This window comes from Vicia villosa, linkage group LG2 (genome assembly GCF_029867415.1).
Source record: "Vicia villosa cultivar HV-30 ecotype Madison, WI linkage group LG2, Vvil1.0, whole genome shotgun sequence".
Classification (NCBI taxonomy): Eukaryota; Viridiplantae; Streptophyta; class Magnoliopsida; order Fabales; family Fabaceae; genus Vicia; species Vicia villosa.
Genome location: NC_081181.1, coordinates 192,496,726 through 192,517,600, shown reverse-complemented (window position 1 = coordinate 192,517,600; position 20,875 = coordinate 192,496,726). Strand labels below are relative to the sequence as shown.

Sequence of the window (20,875 nt, the reverse complement as noted above, 5' to 3'; positions counted from 1 at the left end):
AATGCCACCCTATTTGATCATGACTTTGTTTGGTAATTTTATGAGCTTATAACTTATAAGTTCATATGACAATTTAGACCTATTTGGTAACGGTTTTTTTATTAGGAGTTTATAACACTACAAGAAAAGTAACCTATTGTGACACCCATATTTAGTGATGTCTTGATTTTTGTCACTAAATATTACTTTTACCTACACTTATATGACATTTACAGTTATATTTTATTTCATTAAAATTTATCGAACAGTTTTATATTCTAAACAAATAATATTTTAATATAAATGATAAGATTATTATTTTCACTAAAAAAACACAATACTTAACTTTTTTCTAAAACTATTTTCTATTCTGTTAATTTTCTTTATATATAAAGATAAAAATTATCATTTTTCCAAAAAAAAATACAAATCAACTAAAAACTCATAACTTAATTTTAATTACAAAATGTAATTTTCTTTCAGTGTTTTTTCGCGTTCTCCACTATCTTTATTCTCTACGATTATGTATTTTTGGACGCGCTTTTTTCTCTCTCAAAGCGGAACAGCTTCTGTTCGAATCGTGGAAAATGGAAACAGGAACAGAAGCGGAAACGTGAAACACAACATGTTCAAATCGAGGAAAATTGCTTATCGTTAAAAGGAAAAAAGTCAAAACGTGCTTATTTCGGAAGCGATTCTCAAACGCAATTCCAGAATTATCGGCACAGGTTTGATGTTCTGGTTTTTCCGATTTTGGTTTTAAGCTACAGTGTTTTGGTAAGCTATTTTATGGTTTCGACGCACTTACGGGTTTGCTATAACTTATGATTCTGAGTTGTTTTCTATGCAAACTTGGTTGTGAACTAAATAGACAGCATACATAAGATAAATTTGCTGAGTATTTTTCTGGATGTAGTGATTAGGAGAATAAAATGCAGCTTTCTATCCTGCTCGCAAAGTGTTCGATAAAATGCCTCTGCCGGTTTTTTCTTCTTTTTGCTTTTGTTTCAGTTCAATTCTTGCTACAACATTGATGTTATGCTGTAATTTGCTGTTGTTGCAGGTTGTGGTTGACGAATTGATGGAAAATTGGTGCCAGATTTGTCGTTTCGCGCTATGCCCACCAAATGTTCGGTAAAAGTTTTGAACCGTGATTCTTCTTCATATATCTTTTTTTTTTGCTGGATTTTTTGTATTTGAACCTTATTTGTGATTGGTGCTTTTGGTATTGAATTCTTGAATTGCCACACTTAATGATTGTGGCTTTTTTTGTTGATTCTTGAAGGTTATGTGAAGGGTAAATAGTCAACTACTTGCAGGTTATCAAATTTTCATCTTGATAAACATTAATTCTAAAGTCTCAAGTTTTCTATCATGACCAAGTTATTTTGGATATTTCGTTGCATAGTAAGTAATAGCAGGGAGCATAACTAATTTGATGCACAAAAATAAATCTACATTTGTAGGCTGATGCTAGACATGGGGAGATACTGGGTCAGCTTCTCTATGACAGAGGAATGGTAAGTTTTTCTTGTTTGCAACTTCAAAACTACGCATAACCACGATAGAGTTGTCTTAACTTGATTATTTGGGATGTAACAGGAATTAGATTGTTATTATGATTACCTAGTGTCAGAAGATAAAGAATTTACGAGCCACTAACTATTTTGGAGTCAATTGTGTCAGTGTATAATTAATATCTGGTTGCACGGATTGCACTTGTAGAATTTTGATACAATAAATACTATATGTCAGGTTTTTATGAAATGAATTATATTTGGGCCAACATGTGCATAGAGATTAGAAGTATAGTAAACACATTTCAGCTTGTGCATGGATATTAGAGAGTGAACTAGTTTGTCTAATTTTGGATCTTTTATAGACTTGTTAAGAGGACTCCATCAATGTTACGAGCCTCGAATATACCATGGTTTTCTTTTAAATTTGGACCTAATACATTTTGACTTTTGCTTATACTTAAGACATAGGAAACAGTTATTTATAAGATAATATCCAGCACTCATGAACCATAGAATCCATGCAGAATTGGAATACAAATTCTACTTGTTGTTCGGTTCGGAAACTTGCAAGCCTAAGAATATCTAATTAAATAATATTTTGTATTTGGCAGTGGCATATATTTCATTTGAGGCTTTGATACTGTTGCTTGGGTGGATGTGAAAGAATATGAAACCCATCAACCTGATAAAATTGCAGTTGATGGTGGTATCTAAAGGTAAATTTTCTAAATTCTAATGCAAATTATTTCTTTCTTACTCCATTTAAAAGAAGATTATTGGTTTAGTTTATGGAAGGGAGATTGTAGCTTCTTAAGCATAGTAGATGGAAAGTGGTGACTGATGAATAATTAAATGGATATTCATTATTTCATTAGGGATGTTTATATATATATATATATATATATATATATATATATATATATATATATATATATATATATATATATATATATATATATATATGTTTACTAATTAGCCTTTGTTCCATTCCTTTTATTCTAAAGTCCTCGATAATATAGATAAATTATTTTATTTTTCTGAGCCCTAACCTTTATTATATTTCTCACTCCTACAAAATAACCCTCAAAGTAGTGCAAGCACCCTCAAAGGGACTTTAATTTTAGCTTAAGGACCCAATTACAAATTACTAACGAACTAAATTGTAATTAAACCAAAAATCATTTTAAAGAATTTGCTCTTCTAATGAAGTTTGATTTAATTACATAACATACCACTCGGTTTAGTTTCTGACATAAAATTCATATGTTTAACTTGCACTACAAAATTATTGTTAGATTTAATTTTAGTTAGAAAATATTCTAATGATGTTTTCCCCTTTTAAGGTTTCATGTAAATGGAGTTTTTTCAAAGTATATATTTTAATAAATATTTATTTATTATTTCAGGATCAATTTTGATTCAGATGTATGAAAGGGAAGATACAAGACCATTCAAAATTGTAGATACATGAAAGTGAAGTATGAAAGGGAAGATACAAGACCACTCAAAATTGTAAATACATGAAAGTGAAGATACAAGAATATTAAAATACAAATATATGAGATTTCTTTTGTAAGAGTCACATATTTGATTTCTTTTGTGTGAGATTCTAATTATATGGAATGAAATTTTCTATATTGAAATATTTGAATTTAATATAAAATAGGATAATTTTTTAATTTTAGTTATTTAACTCTGTCATGGTTCTTAATGTATTTTAAAATATTTATAATGAGTAATTTAATTTATATATTAGTAGTATTCGTTAATTAAATTTAAAAATAAAAAGTAAAAATTTAGTATATTTTAATATAATAAATTTTTTGTTTATTGAAGCTTTAGTGACAACTAGAAGAATATAATTTGTAGGTATAATAATACTCCATAATATATAGTGACACTTGTTGAAACTGTAGCCAAAAGCTCAACTGTAGCTAAAAGTTACAGTGACACTCAATATGACGTCACATAACATCTCCGTATAGTTGACGCCAAAGGTGGGTGTCACTCAAAGTTCTATAAACATCTACCTACAGATTATTAACTTTTAGTGACACGTTTTGAGTGTCACGAGAAGTCAATTTTCTTGTAGTGTAACTTATTTCTTAGATGCTATTTTAAATAGCGTTTTAACTTTTTGCTTATCATTTTTTCTTATTTTTTATCCTTATTATTTTAACAAAAATCTATTTTTATACTTTATAATTTATTTTAATTTAAAATAAAATATTTATGTATTAAATATCATTTATATCATTTTATATTTATAAGTTAGTTGAATCATTAATTTGGCCAAACACTTCAATTTGCTTATCCGCTATCAGTCTTAATCTATAAGTTATCAATCATCATTAATCAATCACTAGTGATAAACTATAAACTATCAGTTAGTTTATTAATCAACCACTATTTATTATCAAACAGACTCTACTCGTGCATATAATTGGATTTAATTTTAGAAGCTATATTATATATACAAAGATCTAGAGGGTGACTGTTGAATAACAAAACTATTTTATACTAGTAAAGTTTAGGTTTTCATGATATTATTTTTTGTCCGTGGCCATGGAACAAGTTGATGTGTGAACACAAATGTCTCTTTGAATTCCAATAGAGTGTCTCTAATGATAATGGGATCATAGTTGTCCCTCCTGTGAGGACTGGCCCGTAGCCACTCGTATTTTTCAAATTAAATTATTTGTTAAATAATCGAACCATTATATTTGCATTTTATTTTTTACAGCTAATTTACATGTTATAGAATCATATATAAGTTCTAATAATGTGGCAGCAGGAAATGGACATGGTCTACATGTTAAAACATTGGTCGTTCACAAATGCATTCAAATTTTGTGTCTAATTCCATGATTAAATGATATGATGTGTTACATGTACCAAATGTTACAAGAAACCTCATTTATGTATCTAAGCTAGCGAATGACAATTAAGTCTACTTTAAATTCCATGCTAACAACTCCTTTATCAAATCTCAAGGATCTAAACAAGTTCTTCTTGAAGGATATTTAGATGAAAGTGGCCTCAAACTCAATCACTTCAATAATTTGCTATTGGGCAGTTCAAGATACTTGGATCATAAGCCATCTAGCTTCGGTGCATAATATTATAGTGTTAAACTCTTATTCTTTACATGCAAATAAAATTTCTATTTGACATTCTAGGTTAGGGCATGCCAATTCTAAAGATATACATAAAGTCCTACATTTGTGTAAGTTGTGTTAAATTTCTTGCAATATTAATAAAGAGCCATAAACTTAATAGATAAATATTAACTTTTTAAGCTTATTAGATAAACAAATATTGAAAATATTTGTTTAAAAATACATTGATGTAAAAAACTTTATACATTTATTCAAGTAGAAGTTATTAATGTTTTCTTAAAATAAAAGTTATTATCCATAAAAAATACATTTATTGTTAGAACATTTTAGTAAATATTAATATAATTATTAAATTTTAATATCATTATGTCAATATATATTTTTATTTAATTATATTAGCTTTTTATCAATTAGAAGTCTTAATTATTTATTTATTAAATTGGCTTTATTGCAACTTTAGTTCCTATATTTTATCTTTTTTTAATTATTTTGATCTCTCTACTTAAAATAAAAAGAAGAAGAAATAGAGAGACTAAAGTTACAATTAAACCTATTTCTTATATAAAATACTTTAAATATTTAAATTATACCGAATCACAATTTTTTTTCAACATGTGAAGACATACTTAAAAGGACAATTTCGTATTCCTCATTTTAAGTACTATCCTATTTAATTAGTACATGCAAATTTTAAGGAACATCAAAAGTGATATTCATCTCATTAAAGGAAGTATTGAAAATAATATAATATAATTAAATGTATAAAAATTTTATTTACTTGTGACGTTTTTTTTTAAAATATATGTTATGTATTAACTATAATTACAAACATTATTAAAAACATTATTAAAGTATAATAAACGATATTAAAATTTTAATTTTAAAAAAATTATATCAATGTTATCATTAAAATTTGATTAAAATAACCTAAATTTTAGGTACTTATCAATTTTTTTTATACCGAAATCTTTAACATTTATCTATTTAAAAACTCTTAGATAATTGATGAAAAATAAAGAGGTAAAATTACTACATAAATACAATAATAAAATATTTCATCTCATTAATAAAAAAAAAGTTTCATTTCACTGGTCACTATAGCACAATATCAAATTTATGTTAATCCATTATTATTTTTATTTGAGAAACAAATCCTTAATTTTAAATGTAATATTTTCTCTCTCTACCGGGTCTTTATTTTTATTTTTATTAGTATTTAATAAATTAAATTTATAATATAATTATTCATTTTATAATTTGTAATAATAGAATAAAAAATTATTTTGCCAACAAAATAAAGATCAACGGCTTAATATAAGTAAAATTTAGTGAATTTTTTACTATAAGTATATGATGATTTTGAAAGATATTTTCTATAAATTAAATTTATAAAATCGATTATAATTTAATAAAATTATTCATAGCCTCTTATCATTATTATAAATAAATCATCATTTATCAGATTCAATATAAAATTTACTACTTAAGGTAGGTATTGTTACATTATTGAAATTTCAGTTTATAGTTAAATATGATGTAAGAGTTATGTGATTTAAATTACTTTTTAAATATTTAATGTCATATTTTGATTTCGTCTTAAAAATATGCAAATCAATTTTACACTTATCAATATATAAATTGATATTTTTTTTAAAGATTAATAAATAAAATAAATCTGTTAAATTTATTAATTATTTTTTTAAATATGTGGAATATATTATTGGTGATTTTGGAAAATATTATGGGTGAAATTTTGTTTTAAGTAGGTGAAAAGATTCAGGAGCTTATAATAAGAGAAAGTAAATATTTTATAAGTTTAGTCTATTTTAAACTTCCTCCCTGAAAGCATCATGCGATTGGATGGGATATTGTCACAAGAGCTAAAGAGGACAGTGGTCTAGAGCTGCGAAGGCTGGATTTTTTTTTTATAAGTAAAGAAGGTATATTAAAAAAGCACAAGGGGTGATAACCCACGGTTACATAAGAGAAAAGTCTAGACCATTCTAGATGTCAACAAAAAAAAAAAAAAGAAAATCGGAACCATAACTAACCGGCCCTCACTACAATAAAAAACAAAGCATCGGATTTGCACACCACTCATCCCAACTAGAAGCATCTCTCACATTATAAGAAGAAAGAAACCATTCCCATGAAACAAATTTCAACAACCCCACCATATCAAAACTACTCTCTACACATAGTGTTTGTCTTTTGAAAATGGGCCGGAACTTTCAGCAGAAAGCTGGAGATTTATGGAGTGAGGTTTTGTTGGGGAAGTATGGGAGAGGTGAGAATAAAAGGTCCTCTTGCATGAAGAATTCAGATTCCAGCTTTTGGAAATGTTTGGTCCGTAATTGGGATAAATCGGATGACTACTGCAAGTGGCACATTGGTGATGGTAAACTGGTTAGAGCTTGGAAGGATAATTGGATTCAGGAACGGCTTAACATTGAGGATCTTCAACGGGATATTCCTACACGTATTCAAGAAGCTAGTGTAGCTGATCTTAGTTTGGATGGTTTAACTTGGAATTGGGGTATTCTTGTTGATTGGCTCCTAGAGGATATTATCTGGAGGATCGAAGGCATCCCTCCTTCCTCCATAGATGCTGGTTCTGGTTTCCGTATAGGGGTAGGGATGGAAGGCGATAAATATTCTATGAGTAACATGTACAAGAATCTTATGCAAAATGAGGATATTGTAGCTGCCGTCGTTTGGAAGAAAATTTGGAAATTAGATGGGATGGAGAGAATTCGTTTTTTCGTTGGGAGAATGCAGCATGATATGTTATTAACCAATCAAAAGAAAGCTCGCATGGGTTTGGGGAGTGTTATGTGTAGAAGATGTGGGAACATTGAGGAAGATACGATGCATGTTCTTCGAGATTTCCCTATCGCCAACAAGTTGTGGAATGCAGCGGTTTTAGCTAACAACAATTTGTTATTTTTTGCAGGTAACTTAAAAGACTGGATTCATCTTAACTTGGTTAACCATTTGGGATGGGATTCAGGCAATCAATGGCTGCTATTTTGGGCAAATGCGTGTTACTTTCTTTGGTTTTGGCACAACAAAGAGGAGCATGATGACAATTACAATAGACCGGTGGATGATTATGGCCTCATCAAGAGACAAATTCATCAGTACAAGGAAGCGAAAAGGACACATGTAGTTGCAACAGCTCCTAACATGAAAGAGAATGGGACAACCTTTGAGAAGTTGGATAAAGATTAATGTCGATGGTGTGCAAGTCATCATGGTTTCGCGGGTTGTGGTGGCATCATTAGAGGAGAAGAAGGTGAATGGCTGGGAGGATACTCAAAGAATATTGGCATTTGCAAAGCTTATGATGCTGAGCTATGGGCAATTTATGAAGGATTGCGAATTGGAATTAGTATGGGATTCAAGCAAATTATCATTGAATCAGACTCCAAACAAAATGTTAAGGATATCACCAGTAACATAGACTCTACTGCAGGTGGTAACCTCTTATACAAGATCAAGAAATTGATCCTTGCAAAATTTGAGGTTTCCTTTAAGCATATTTTTAGAGATGCAAAGAGATGTGCTGATGAGCTAGCAAAGCATGGAATTCAACAATCTCCAAAAGTTTGTTTTTTCCAGGAATGTCCTTTGTTCATGAAGGATTTATTTGATTTTTATCTAACCGGTTTGTTCCACGCAGTGTTTTAAAAATTGGACCGAACATCAAACCGGTGAGGATACTAGGTCACTGGTTTATTGGTCGAACCACTTGGTCACTGGTCGAACCACATGACTAAATCGGGTTAAACTGGATAACTCGGTTAAATAGACCGGTTGTTATAACAAAATTATATAGGTATAAAACCTGTCGAACCGGATGATTCAGTCTCTACAAAATGTAACTAGCACTTAAATTTTTTGAAAATATCATATTATAAATAAATTCACAACTTCATAATTTAAATTCAAATTTTAAACATAGGTATCACATATAATAAAATAGTACAAAATTACAATGTATAGTTGCAAACAAAGTTTAATCGCAACATAATCTAATTGGATATTTATAACAAAATAATTTTATTGTCTATTAAATTTAATTTCAAGAAAGGAAAAATTGTTTCAAATGTTGGGATCTCCTTCTTCATTATCAAAATCATCGGTAACAAAATCAACCGTATCTGCAATATTTTTATATTTTTATTTTATATATTTTATTTTTTATTAGAATAATCAAAACGATGTCGTTTTAATTTTTTAAAATAAAAAATGCACTTAAACCGCTGCTGGTTCATAAAAACCGCCCTGGTTCTTACGATTTACACCGGTTTTGACCGGTTCACACTGATTTAATGACATTTGTGATCCGGATATTAAAACATATCGATTACCTATCCGGTTCCCAGTTCAACCTGTCTGACTGACCAGTTCTGTCCGTTTTTTAAAATACTGGTTCCACACCCGATTGGTTCGGTTGTAGTTTGTTTCTTCTGGGGCTTTTGCCCTTCATGTAACCAATAAAAAAAACTTACTACCTTATATGTAAAATATTTAAGTGAATAAATTATTTAAGACAACATTAAATAATTTTTATTTTTAATTTATATTATTCATTTGTATTGTTTAAATTTTAATTAATGTATTTTATTATGAGTAAATATTTATGAGAAAAATAAATAGATTAATCAATTTACTTTATAAAAAATGCAAACGAGTTTTAAGTTTTATCGTCAAGACAAACCAAGTATTCATCTTATCTTTTAATTTTTATTGTGAATGTGTAAATTATGTCTTTATATCTATTATATTTATATATTTTTAAAATAAAAAGAAAATTCAGGAATTTATAAGAACAGAAGAGTAGGAATGACAGTAAAATGGAATGTATATATTGTATTGTTATACAGTTATACCGCAATATTTTTTATTTAATTTTATTTATTGAATTTTCCAAATCTAAAATCATGTATATAAAATAATCTTTATTTTTTCCATATTTGTTTATATGTATTAATATTTCTCTTCATGTTACTCCACCGTACAAACGCACGGATTTATTAGTAGATAGTTAATGATAATTAAGTTTTTTTTAAAAAAATTACATAGTTAAAAATAAAAGTAAATTGTTTTATTTGACAAAAAAATAGTAAAGGGTAAATATGTAATAAAAAGGTAAATATGAAATGAAAATAGGTCACTTTAAAAACTTGTATCTTTTTATATATATATTTATGGAAAATATCATAAGTTTAATAAAATATGATTTTTTTTTTAAGTTTTCTATTTTTTGTATAAAAATTTTCAAAAAAAAACTTATTTTGCACAATCTCAATATAATTAATGAAATTAAGCAAATTTATACAATATATATATTGAGACTCGTCTCTAAATTATTGAATTCTTAGACGTTCTCTTTTCCTTGTTAATAACACAATGGGCATTTTTTCTCAATTTTTATTTCTTTCACTCATTGCCATTTGGTTCACATCTCTTACCGCTTGTGGAGCTAAAACTATTCACCCCGATGAAAGTAAGATATTTGTTGTTTCCATAACTATCAAACACTGAGTATCTTTTTAATCTTAATTTTCCATAGCATATTTGCCATTAAAAAAGATAGTTACCATAGCTACCAATACCGAGCATTTTTGTAGTGTTTTTTTTTTTTTTCAAATATATTATCTAAGGATTCATGTTAGTTTTAAATCTCATGTTTTTGTTCATAATTTTTTTAGATATTTGATAATACTTGTGTGAAATTTATTTAATTTTTGAGCACTTCGCTGATAACTTCTGAATTTTATATTTAGTGAAAACTCTTGAAGAGATAGCAAAATCACTTGGTAAGAAGGATTGGAATTTTGATATTGATCCGTGCAGCAACAAACCTAATTGGGTTACGCCTCCCATACCCCATATCTACGATAACAATGTTACTTGTGATTGCTCGGTTCCCGGTGACAACTTTTGCCATGTTATATGGATGTAAGCCTCTTTTCTTTGGAACTAACCCTTTGATATCACTATATCTTATTGAATTTATTTACATTGTACTCAAGTATTTTATTTTTTATGTTTATTAAGGAAAATGGGAAAAATTACTAGTATCTCACAACTTATATATGATTTGAATCACATTCTATAGATTAAAAGTTTTATTAAATTGGATGATATGATGTCTCGGAGGACAAAATTATCTGTTTTTTAAATGTCTATCTGCTCCGCGCTACTTTCTACTTGAAATTCATTTTTGGAACTTTTGTCATTGGCTTGAAGACGGAATAGATCAAGCAGGAAGAGAGGATTTTTTTTCCGCTCGATTATTATACGTAGTCAAACTAAAATTGAAATTAAATTTATTATAGTTAAGGATATGATTTATTAATAGAACAGAGTTTGACTAATAGTAAATTCATCTTTTAACTAAGTAGTAGAAGAGCTTTTTTTTGCAACTTTTTCACTCAAATCTATAAACTAAGAAATGTATTAGAATTTATTACTGTATTTTGTTTATTGTTTATATTTAACATTTTTTATTTAAAAATAAACGTTCAGAAGTTTAAAAGGACAAAATCTCCAAGGCACTCTTCCACCTGAACTAAGCAGGTTGCGTTACCTACAAATGATGTAAGTAACTTTTAAAATTTTCCTCACATCCAAAATATCAAAATCATTGAACTTGTAATAAATTTTTCATAACTAACCCTATCTCCCTTTGATTTTAGTGACCTGGCTCGCAATAACTTGAATGGTACAATTCCTAAAGAATGGGGCTCCTTGACGAGTATTTTTAAATTGTATGATTTGTCTCGTAACGTTATTCTATGATTTTTAATCTTTGATTGTTTGATCACATTCATTTTCTTGCTATAACTACTTGCAATAATAAACTATTGAAAACATGTTTCTTAATGATCATTTAGGGCTCTCCTAAGTAATCAATTAACGGGTTCAATACCAGTGGAGATTGCAAACATATCTAATCTCCAAATTTTGTAAGTTTCTCATCACCCACCATTTCATGAAAAAAAATATATTTATAAGTACATAAACATGTATGTTTTCTATTCATAACTTTAACTTGAAATGAATAGGGAGTTACATAACAATCAATTGTCCGGAAAACTACCTCCTGAGCTTGGTTATCTGACCAAAATTGAAGCATTGTAAGCACTTTATATTTTCCCGCTTAGTTGTTGTTTTACCCGAAAATTGTAAGCTCGATGTTTTAAAATTATTCTTATTCCAATTTTTTAGAATCATAATTTTATTGGTCCTCTTTTACAAATTTATATAGGCGACTTTCGTCTAACAATTTTACTGGAGAACTACCTGTCACTTTCGGCAAGCTCACTACATTACTAGATTTGTAAGTTTCAAATTTTTACAGCGACATTTACTCTACTAAATTATTTTTTTGTGATGCTTCAAATGTTCATATGCTTTATAAATGTAGCCGAATCGATGACAACCAACTCACTGGAAAGATACCAGATTATATTCAGAACTGGACAAGTATTAATAACTTGTATGCACTTTATTTTATTATTTTATTTTACTTCAAATTTTACTGTTTTTGTATTTCTTAATTTTTTAACGAATGATTAATTGATACTTTACTTTTGACAGACTGATTCAAGGAAGTGGATTAAGTGGGCCGATTCCGTCTGGAATTTCACTTTTGAAAAATTTAACTGAATTGTATGTAAGATATACAATATTTTATATATTGATAAAGAAAGATTTGGAATTTAAATTTTATTTTAGTTATATTTACTAACCTTTGAGTTAAATATGATATTCAGGAGAATTAGTGATTTGAACGGTTCTGAATATGCACCATTGCCACAATTGAATAACCACACAATGTTAAAAATACTGTGAGTTGATTCCTATGTCTCCTTTCAGAAATAGAAAAGCAGGAACCAAATCACTTATAATATATCGTTGGCAATCTTATTGTTTCAGAGTTCTGAAGAATTGCAACATCAATGGAACACTACCCGAATATCTTGGGACTACGACAAAATTACAACTCTTGTAATTACATACTTACTACATTTTGTTTAACTATACTTGAGAATTAAAGTTTCTTTTGTTAAGAGTTTAGTTTATTGTATTTTGTATAACCTTTGGCATTTTTGTGTTTTATAACTATGTATCTCTCTCTCAGAGACCTCAGCTTTAACAATTTAAGTGGAACAATTCCGAGGACCTATGCAGACATGATCGGCGCGAATTACATGTATGGATGGCACTCCCTTTTACTATTTACTACTTTTTAAAGAAAAATTATGTGATCTCTTTTGATCTTGATATTCTTTTATGGCAGATTTTTAACAGGAAACCTTCTCACCGGACAAGTGCCTTCTTTCGGAAACAAAAGTAACCTGGACGTGTGAGTCATCTTTCTAATAGAACTTGTAGACCAATGTGGTTTGAAGATGCTATCGCATTAATAATATTGTGGCCACAATTGCGGTTGCAGACTGTAATTTAAAATTTTGAACTACATATATTAATATTTTTAGGTTACTGAGTTACTTTAATTAGGCCAAATGTTCCATTAATTCTATGATTGTTTTATTATTATCATATTGTGAATCAAGGTTTTTTGATATAGAGATCTTTCGTACAATAACTTTCGCATCAGCAAAGGGAGTCCCATATGTCAAAATGAAAATGTGTAAGAATATTTGCATTTATGTTCATTTGCTTGTAAATTAGTTGATAACCTTTCTTTAAAACCATTTTTTCTATTTTGTCACAGGAACTTATTTTCTACCTCATGGGCACACAATAGCACGTAAGTTTCGATATATATATATATATATATATATATATATATATATATATATATATATATATATATATATATATATATATATATATATATATATATATATATATAAATATAAATCATGCTAATTCATTTTATTAATCATGCTAATTTATTCTTTTTCTTCCATCATCTCTCAGAGGAACAGATTCGTGTTTGACCTTAACATGTCCCAACCGTGAGTTTCTTAATTGTGAAAACAAATTTATGAATTTACATTTTTTGTAAACATAATTTTCTCACAAGATCGAACTGCTTAATCCAGCGTTAAAATCTCTTTATATAAATTGCGGTGGAAATCAAGAAATAGTCGATGGAAAAAGCTATGAAGGTGATTTGGGTTCAGGTGGACCAGCGAAATTCCAGGCATATCCAAACGGAAATTGGGCATTTAGCACCACTGGTGTATTCTCTGGAAGTGAAAAAGTTGGAGAAACTTATTCCCCGCACAATATCTCTAAGCTTACCATGAAAGATACTGAATTATACACACGCGCACGAGTTTCTCCTATTTCTTTAACTTACTATGGATTTTGTCTGCAAAACGGTAGTTACACAGTCAATCTACATTTTGCTGAAATAATGATCCCAGATGATCAAACTTATGGTAGTTTGGGAAGGCGTGTATTTGATATCTACCTTCAGGTACATGTTTTGAACACAATTAAGTTATTTCTAAAATGTAATCATATTGAAGCACTAAGAATGCTTTTGATTGAAATGTTTGCAGGGAATGTTAGTGCAAAAGGACTTTAATATTGCCAAAGAAGCAGGAGGAGTTGGTAAGAAAATCATAAAGCAATTCTATAATGTTGATGTTAGTAGTAATACTCTGGAGATCCGCTTGTATTGGGCTGGTAAAGGGACACAGACGCTCCCAAATAGTTTTGTATTGGGTCCTCTTATATCTGCTATATCGGTCGAATCATCTGGTGTGTAAAACTCTTGCATAGCTGTAGGAGCAGTAGTTAAAACTATTGTTGCAACGGTCGAATCATCTGCTATATCGGTCGAATTTCAAAGGTTTTGTGATAGTATTGGAAGAATGAATCATAGTTCAATATATTTCTTGGATTCATAGAAATCAATGTTTTAAATAACGGTAGTGTTAAGGTCGCATCCACATTAAGACTTTGTATATTTTATTGTAATGCATAATGCTTTAGAAGTTGTGATCTTCACATTGTGACATAATCACATTATTGAACAAAGTTTTTTAAAATTACTTGTAAGAGCCAAATAGTTTTTCTCTATTTTATTTTATGTATAATAAATAAATTCTTCTCTTATAAACTTAACAAAGTAGATTACCACCAAAATTACATTTGCAACCTTTTACCATGACTTTAATCTTGTGAGAAATCGTACCTTTAAGGATTTTATGGACAACCGCTTGTATTTAAAAAATTAATTTATATATCATTGAGTATATTATGAAAAATGTTTCTTACTAATAAAATAACAATTTTTTTTTTATAAATTTTGGAAAATCAATTGCTAGAGAAATTTTTTAACAGTCTTTTTTTCTTCTTATTTTCTAAATATAAACACGTATTTTTTTGAATTTGTTTTTTGGAATTTGTTATTAATACATTAAATTAATTTAATAATATAAATTTTTTATAATAACAAATTAATTAAATAACATCATTTATAAAATATTTTAATAAATGAATATTGTGTAAACAAAAAATTAATATCTTTTTGCTACAATTATAAATTAATTTAACTTAATATTGTTTTTATTAGCGTTTATATAAAAATAAGGGATGTGTTGATGTGTACAAATAATGCATATATTATTCATGGATTATGATATTATTACTCGTTTTTAACTAAAATGTTACTCGAAACAATTTAAATATTACTAGTTGAGACTTATGCACCGTGCATAAGAATATACCTTATGCACATCAACCTGACCCTAAAAATAAGAACAATTACAATACATTAATTATAATTTGCTTACACTTAAATTTTTTAGGATTTTTTTTATTAACATTGATATACAAATAAGAATAATTATAGCACATGCATTAATTATAATTTCCTTACACTTAAATTTTATAAGATTTATTTCTAAAATGGATACAAAAAAGTCGTTGATGCTTGAAATTCGTACGGTTGTTACATATTTGTTTGTCACTAATTATTTAATTATTACTTTAATGTTTTTAAATAAAAATAAGAATAATTATAATTTATTATTTGGAATTTATTATATAAAACACACGGGAAAAATATTTGTGAGAAAGAAATTAATTAAAATTAGTATTTATTTTTTAGTTGTCAATATAAAAATGAAAATAAAAATAAGAATAATTATAATTTATTAATTTGAATTTATTCTATAAAATACACGAAAAAATATTTGAAGGAGAATAAAAATAACACGCTCTTTTCGAAAAGATTTTGAAGTTGAAAATCTCCAAGACAAAATGTTAGGTTTGATTGGTTAAAGGTTGATTGTAGGAGACTCATGGTAAATGGTCTCTCAAGGCTGCTGGCATCTAGCCATGCTGGAAGTCGGGAAGTAATACACCGCCAACTTCTTTTTCATTCTTTAATTACAAAAGTTGTTTTTGATACGTATAATACTAACGACTATGAAATGGTGGCGAATACTTTGAATACTTGGGCCAAACGTCTCATATTCAAAGAAACTCTATGATGAGTTAAGGAATGCTCCCGCTTATCCTCCCCCCTAGTTAAGGCTCGTTACATAAAATACATATCATATTTTTACAAATCACACAACAATTCATTCATGTAAAGATAAAAGAACCGGATTTCCACCACCATTCGATGCCTATCTCCCTTCTGGTCTCCAATCTTGCCATTGATTTCACAGAAAAAAGCCTGACGACCCCTAGATCTAAACCCAGGGATAATATTCAGGCAAGAAACTCAATTTTCTCTTTGCATTTGCCTTTGGGTGCTTCTGTTTGTTGCGTGTTGTTATGTGAATTTCTGAGCGTAATGTGAGGTATGAGTGAGGTTGTGGAGTGTGAGGAAAATTAGGTTGCAGATGGTGAATATACAGAATGTGCAGAGAATGGTGGATTGGTCGAGAGTGAAGGGTGATTAAGAGTTTTTGAAGGGAGAAGAAGGTGAATATGAGAATGTAGGTGATTGTAGTTGAGAGTGAGAGATGAAGATGAGTAAAATGGTGGAGAGGATTGATAATGGTGAAGGTGGAAAAATTAGTGTGTGAGGTTGAAGAAGGTGCGAATTGGTAAGTTGAGAAGATGAAGATGATTGAGTGTGTGAGAGGGTGATGGAGAGAGTTTGATGAAGGTGAGAGGATTGGAGAGTGTGTGAATTTTCTGGTGAATGATGAGTGAATGGTTGAAGGTGGAAGAAGATGAATGAGACTGCTATATAGAGTTGATGGTTATGAAAACAGTTAGGGGAGAATTGATCTGAGCCACTGATTTTTAAGTTTCAGTTAGGAATTGATCTGCATGATTTGATTCTGAATTGGCATCTGATTGTATGTATCTCATATGGACCTTTTATGCAGGTTGTGGTGTAGGTCTTGTCAAGGTCATGGCATGAAGTTTGAAGGCAACACATGGTGATGTCTTGAGGATTGCATGGCCATGATGATGAAATGAGGAGATGTGGGGACCGAAGAGGGAATAGGTCTATGGTCCACACAGGAATCAAAGTCAGACTTTGGTCAACTAGTTGACCAAAAGTCAATTTTAATTTTAATTTTATTTTATCTATTTAATTTTGATCATCTAATTACAACCATCCGATTTTGGTTTGCCACATGTTGGGTTTTGTTTTGAATCAATTCCTGTGACCTCTGTGTGAACAGGTCATGAGGAAGAAGAGTAAGCTTGGGATTCACGTTATTAATGATTTGATAATTTTTTAAATTGAGTTGGTGGAGAATCAGGTAGGGAGTTGATTTGTTAACTAGTTTTTTTATTGTTCACATTGTAGTTTATTTTTAATGATATTGTATTGGATCATTTGGTTAAGTGGTTACATGGTTACTGAATGTTTGTTATGTGGTTACTGAAATGTTTTTAAAATTTTACTGATTGTTGCTAAGAATAAAGAGGGAAACTTGCACACACACACATTGTTAGTTGAAGTACAAGTTTCCTCATCTTCCTCCAAAATTCACATCTTCAAATTTTGTTCATTGTTACTTTAATATAGCAACATACAGCTGACTATGTGTATGCGTTGGACAAGATAGATAGAACCCTACATTACATAGTCATTGGTTTTGACTTTTGTTAATTTTCTTGGCAAACCAATACTTAATGGATACTGTCTTTTTTGAAATGTGAATGACAAATCAGAATCTGATTGTACCTAATCCATTCTTGCTATAAAAAAAATGTCACCTTCTTTCATGTTACAACAATTGTAGTTATTAGGTTTTTGCCTAGTTCATTAGCCTACAATCGGGTGTCATTGCACAATCCACTAGCTTGATTAATATTCCTTAAGAGCTTTGTGATTGGAACACCAATCTTCAATGCCAATTGATGCCTAGTTCTATGATGTAAACTAGTTTCCTTGAATTTCGTAATCCTTGTCAGTTTTGCATGGTAGCCTGAACATTTTCATCTCTAGGAATCAAATAAAACAAAATCATTAACTTGTTCATCTGAATCTTAAGGTGTTCCATAATAGCTTTGGTTTCAACAAAACTGAGTTTCAAAGTTCTGCATAATGTTTGGATAAAGAAATGAAAGTAATGGATTTTCACATTGCGAAAAACACAATTCTTCTAGTATCTCAATTATACCTTCGCTGTAATCATTTGATTTCATATCACCATCTCCATTTTTGAGAATCTCGTCCGCTATCGCAGCGCTCTGTAGCTGAGCAGCACCCCGCCGCACGATATGCCGGAGGCGGAGATGAGAAAGGGCCGCTTCAGTTGCGGGAAATGGAGCGGCTCCGGTTCTTTTTATTTTCTTTAAACAGTTTTTTGAGCAAAATTAAAAAAAAAAAAATGCCAGAGGGAGGGAGGGAGAGAGAGGAGAATATTTTGAAAATTTTGTATTTAAAATTTGAAAGATTTGGACGTTTTATTATTAAATACACAATTTTTAACTTTGAAATGCTGAACATATGTCTTTTGAGTACAAACTAACATTAATTTTAAAATACAAATTATAGAAATGCTTAAGATGTCATAAATGTTTTTCCAAAAAAAAAAATGGTGCTTGTGATAATGTCTCTTAAAATTTTGCATCATTATTCAACCAATTAGATATGCATCATTATTCAACCAAAAAAAACTTAGATATGCATTTCTATTTCTATTTATTTTATTAGAACTCATTTTTTAATTCATACCACAGTCAATCTAAAACAAAGGAAGTTATAATTTAACTTAAAATAATGGGCGGAGGTGATGCTTTAATTCTAAAAATATAGCTTTTTTTAAATAAAAATAATTATAATAAACTTGTTTTCGTTTTAAATATAAAATAAAACTCAACAACATATATTTTAAGAAAATAACATATTTTTACTACATTATCTTTAATCATAAAATATCTTAACAATACGAAATATCTTTAAATAATTAATAATAATATTTATTAAAAGGTAGATAAAAATTAAAACAAGAAATTGTCAAAAATGATTTCTAGGATTCAAAGCAATGACCCGTACATTGATTTGTGTTGTATTGCATTGAAATTCCTTCAAACAATATCAAGCAAGGTACATAACTTGAATTGGAATGTTACACAACATTCTTGCAATGAGGATAATGTGGATTTGGCAACAACAATAATGCACTTGTGATTGTTCTTCAACTCTAGCACGGTCTGTCATGTCAGTGATATGTAAGTTTCATTTCTAAAACCACTCCCAAAGACTTTTTTATTGATATTGAAAAACACACAAAATATGCATTCAATGAATTTAGCAGATTGGCTAATATTGTAGCGTGCTCAAGGGTCAAAATGTATCTGGTGTTTTTCCAACTAAATTCGGAAATCTCGTTCATCTCAAAACACTGTATGTCATTACATTATCTTATTGCAGAAGAATATTTGTTACTATAAAAAAAATGATATTAACTGACTTTTATATTGAACATGGATCTATCTAGGAACTATCGATATGGCACAATTCCAAAGAATTTTGGACGTCTTCCACTTGTGAAAATATAAGTATCATGTTATCTTTTATGCATGTGTGTTCTTTTCTTCTTTTATATTTCAACTCCTTAACTACATATTTTAACTTCATAATCCGTATAAATTACTGTATTATTTTATTCATCATTTATATTTCCCAAATAGTTTTACATGATTTTCCATGCAAACTTTCCCCCTTTTATTTCTCAACTTCCAATTTTCAGATCACTTTTGGGAAATAGACTTAATGCTCCAATTTCCCCAGAAATTGGTGATATTTCAACCCTACAAGAACTGTAAGTGTCTGTAAGAATAATTAATTTGATGTTGCATTCGTTCACATTGGAAGTGAAATAATTATATTTATGATCCAATTATGCAAGGCCTTAGATGATAATCAATTGGAATAAATTTTAAAATTATCTCCATTTGATGGTACGATTTTAACTGATCTTGCACCTTACCGCCGCCTTATAGGTCGTCTCATTTATCTCAATGTCACACGACCTGATATCACATACCTCGTCAATATTTTGAGTCAATGCACGCACGCATGCTCCTCGCCAACTTACGTGCAAATTAGAAATTTGAAGCCTTAAACTATAAATATATATATATATATATATATATATATATATATATATATATATATATATATATATATATATATATATATATATATACATGTCTGAGACATTCTCAAGTATCCAAAGCTTTCCAACAATCTTTTCTTCCATTGTTATAGGATGTCAACTTTTTCTCTCTTTCTGTTGGCTTTGACTTACTTCCCCGGATCCGATGCCTAACTATTACCACCACATAAAGGTATCTTTTTATTTTGTTTTAATTTAAAATTTTAATGTTTTATAATACATTCTTAAAACAAGAAATTGCCAAAAATGATTTCTAGGATTTAAAGCAATGAGCCTTACATTGATTTGTGTTGTATTGCATTGAAATTCCTTCAAACAATATCAAGAAAGGTACATAACTTGAATTGGAATGCTATTCTTGCAATGAGGGTAATGTGGATTTGGCAACAAGAATAATGCATCCTATATTTTAAGGAATATCACTTGTAATTGTTCTTTCAACTCTAGGACTGTCTGCCATGTCACTGATATGTAAGTTTCGTTTCTAAAACCACTCCCAAAGATTTTTTATTGACGTTGATAAACACACAAAATATACATTCAATGAATTTAACAAAATGGCTAATATTGTAGTGTGCTCAAGGGTCAAAATGTATGTGGTGTTTTTCCAACTGAATTCAAAAATCCCGTTCATCTCAAAACACAGTATGTCATTACA

General features: G+C 29.1%; 1 long non-coding RNA gene and 1 pseudogene across 1 annotated transcript; both read left to right on the top strand.

The window, feature by feature from the left end:
- Positions 1-419: 419 nt before the first annotated feature.
- On the top strand, positions 420-3,165 carry LOC131647770 (uncharacterized). Its single transcript, XR_009297952.1, has 5 exons — positions 420-1,113; positions 1,265-1,298; positions 1,446-1,499; positions 2,111-2,215; positions 2,906-3,165. It is a non-coding gene; the product is annotated as an uncharacterized LOC131647770 (long non-coding RNA).
- A 6,848-nt stretch (positions 3,166-10,013) lies between these two features.
- Positions 10,014-14,552, top strand: LOC131647769 (probable leucine-rich repeat receptor-like serine/threonine-protein kinase At3g14840; annotated as a pseudogene).
- The last annotated feature ends 6,323 nt before the right edge of the window (positions 14,553-20,875 follow it).